Source organism: Erigeron canadensis, chromosome 1, assembly GCF_010389155.1.
Source record: "Erigeron canadensis isolate Cc75 chromosome 1, C_canadensis_v1, whole genome shotgun sequence".
Taxonomy (NCBI): Eukaryota; Viridiplantae; Streptophyta; class Magnoliopsida; order Asterales; family Asteraceae; genus Erigeron; species Erigeron canadensis.
Window position 1 is genome coordinate 22149919 of NC_057761.1, and position 3591 is coordinate 22153509.

At 32.9% G+C, this 3591-nt stretch overlaps 1 long non-coding RNA gene across 5 annotated transcripts; it reads left to right on the forward strand.

The window, feature by feature from the left end:
* The first annotated feature begins 300 nt into the window (after positions 1 to 300).
* LOC122585793 lies at positions 301 to 3168 on the forward strand. 5 transcript variants are annotated; one of them, XR_006321785.1, is made up of 7 exons: positions 301 to 352; positions 591 to 747; positions 921 to 1022; positions 1275 to 1320; positions 1599 to 1718; positions 2159 to 2320; positions 2962 to 3168. It is a non-coding gene; the product is annotated as an uncharacterized LOC122585793 (long non-coding RNA). The 5 variants fall into 5 exon arrangements; XR_006321784.1 differs by lacking the exon at positions 301 to 352 and adding an exon at positions 400 to 484; XR_006321786.1 differs by lacking the exons at positions 301 to 352; positions 921 to 1022 and adding an exon at positions 400 to 484.
* Positions 3169 to 3591: the final 423 nt, after the last annotated feature.

Below are 3591 nucleotides of genomic sequence, written 5' to 3' on the forward strand. Positions count from 1 at the left end.
AGAGACTAAAAAATGTGATTCTTGTCTTTAACCCATAAGTGTCATATTACAAAGTGATGGAGTAGTAAGGTAGCCAATTTCCACAACGATAGCCCTTTAAATTGCCATTTACAAAATTTTTTCTCAACCTTAAACCAGATACAGTCTTAATTAATACATATTCGATCATGATTGATATTTTATAAAGTGGCATTATAGCTTATTTGACAAAATCCAACAAAATATCTAGTTAAGGTTACAAAAACAATTAGTACAACAAATAACAGACATCAAAATTCTTTCTCAACCTTAATTCGATCACGAAATATTCGATCTTCATTAATATTGCGGTGTTTGATTTTGTTTTCATTCGGTAAGAGTTGTTTGAATTCTCTGAGACAAATAGAGGGATACATACATGTTTCAAGTTTTTAATTGAAGAATGAAATTAACTGCTAAATCTTTTTCTTTTGGAAGAGAGATGTTATTTAGTTTATCATGGAAGGTACTAATGCATTCCAAGTGTTTGATGAAATTCCCGAGAAAAAATCTTTACATTACTTCAACGATATGGTATTGTGGCTAAATCATATCTTTTTCTTGGATATCAGGTCATTATTGCTAGGCAAAAAACCTTTTGGTTGGAATTTAATTATCATGATTCTAAAGTTGCAATCATGAATATTGGTTGGACTCTAATGTTTGCAATGGACGGTTTTGGTATACCATAAGCAGTGTTATTGGAAGCACGAGACAAAGTTGGTGGTGGTTTCTACACTGATCACTCATCTATATATTATAATATGATATGATTGAATGATTGATTGATATATACCTTAGTTTGTAGGTTGGGTCAAACCGTATTAATCTGCCGTTAAACTATCCTTTTTGACAAGTGTTGAAATGATTTTAACGTTTGGCGCTCTTCTATGATAATGCAGTCTAAAACTGATTAACGTCAGCACAAAGCTAGCTTTTATGTTGAGAAAGGAAAAGCCCAAGAAGTAATGGATTATGATAATCAACATAGAAGTTAGTCATTTGTACGTGATTAACAAATTCTTTGATCTTTGTGTATTGTTACTACCTATTTACTTAAAAAGTTGCTTCCTTCGCCTTATTTACCAAGACTGTTTAGATAATATAATGCGATCTGACCATCATTTAGGGTCTCCCAACGTCTATGCCTTTCTTTTTTTTAAACCAAACTTTAAATTGTATTTTATTGCTTTATTTTAAACATGTGTTAATGCTCCTCTCTTCGAAGTTCAAACTGATAGTTGGGAATGTTTCAGAGTTGTCCTCTAGGATCCAACCCATGCTGATTGTGCTGCCCCCCAGGTATGTCTGTAATGTTTCGGAGTTGTCCTTCCTGCCCCGTAGATAGAGGTTTTTTTTTTTACGAAACTATAACTTTTTTTCTGTATAGATTTTTAGCATCTTTTTCTTTGAACTATAGATTGGTTAAACAATTTATTATATATGGTTGGTGATTGAGCCATAGTATATTAGAATGGGGAATGATTTGGGTTATTAGGAGATGTTTTTTACCATTGTCGATATGTTTTATGGTATTATGCTTCTTTCTTTCAATCTAATAACGAATCATTTGCTTGCAGCATATGGGACTTTTAGCATTGCAATGAGACGTTTGCTACCAATTTTTGTTTGGCAGAGGCCGGATTGAAAGTTATTGAAGAGAACTTTTACAGAAAAAATGGCATAATACAATATTATTGGTATGAATTTCATTCATTACAGTAAAATGGATGGGTTGGGTAAATGCATTGAAATTGTTATGACGTAGCAAAACCACCATCATGAACTTATTTTGTACCGCACAAGGAATACTTTTGCCATACAGAACATTGAAAACTAATATATCAGCTGATTATACATTACCACATGATATCAAACAAGATACATAATTGAAGAAGATTGTTCTAGGCATAATTGAAACTGAAGTTCAATCAACACCTAATTAGTTTTAGATTTCATGTCTTCCCAAACTTGATTTGTGTAACTTTATTTAGTATCTTAAATTACGAGTTATAAAAGCCTTAAATATATAGCTACTAATGGTGATCCATGTTATTAGAAAAGCCTAAATCATGTAAGGGTCATTACAGTTTATTTCTTAACGATTTAATCTCTGTCCTTTTATGTTTTGAGTATACAGTGCGTAAGGTGATCTGTTTTGTTGCTTTGTTGCAATCGTGAGAAGGTTTTCTGAACCATGAAGCCATTCAAAAGGCAGAGAGGTCTCGGATGGAGCCATACATTGAAGCACCTTTATTATTTTTCGACATCCATTGTCCCTGTTAGCATGTCTTTCATTGAGGTACTCACTCTCCTGTTCATTTTCAATGCATGTGTTTTGATTTAAAAAATTCACTGTCATCTAAAGGTGGCAATTCGGGTGGGTTGTATGGGCTGGGTATGGGTCAAGCAATGCTTTTTGACTGATGAACAGAGGAAGGTTCTGAATACTGTAACATATGTGTGTAGAATGATTAGCACACAAGATTGAGAAAAGGTAAACTGGAGTTGGTGCGTAGGTACATTTTATAAACCTTAAAACTCTTTGATGCAACAAGGTCTATTTGTGACTTTTATGATTTCTTTAAGTTAAATAAATATATGACCTTACCGCCGGGCAAAACATATAGTCCATATGACCTTACCGCCGAACAAAACAAAAGTCGTTGTGCACTTGATGCTATTAGAAACCTGGTTGCTCTACGACCCCAATAGAAAACAACTTCCTGCATGTCCTGTTACCATAAGCTTATTTGAAAGCTTTCTTGAACTAAAAATTATTAATTCATGCCTATCTTAGAAAAAAGTGATCCTTTAAGTGATTGAATGATCAGCCTAATCACCCTAACTAATCAGATTAGTTGGGAGTAATGCTTATATTGATATGTAATATTGTATCCTTGGATTTGTAGTAATTAAATAAATATATTTGTTTTTGTACAGGAAAGTCCTCACGGTTGTATTTCAAGGTGTCAAAAAGCAACATACCATGCTTCAGGTTGTCTATCTTTTGTTAAGTAATAATATATGATTATCAACAAATTTGAGTTTTCAATAAATTCGAGTTTCCATCTCTTTGTTTAATAGTAAAAGAGGGTATGATACTTGCAAACACTACTTCAATCTGTATACAGCCAAAAGTTGACAAAACTCCTGTTTCGAAGCTTTGTATGATATATCATTTCTTGATCATATATGATAATTGTGATGCTTTGTAATTGGAAATCCAATTATGATTTATGATAAGCTTTGTCTGATATACCATTCTGTGAGTATTTTATGTGGTTTACGCACCAAGTTTGGAGGATGATGAGCATAGTTTCTATAGGCAGCATAACAACTTCTATTTAGATTCTATTTGGACTGGAGATTGTTATATGCAGTTGTACATCGAATTATATGGTGGTGTCAATTGTATCCGTTGCAACGTTCGGAGACCATGCTGGTATATATATATATACTAGCTAATTAACCCGGGTGTTTATATAAAAGGTTCGCAAAATACGTTTATTAAAAGCATAAATACGTTATATGTGTCGTGGCTATACGAGAACTTGATATAAAAGCAGTGAA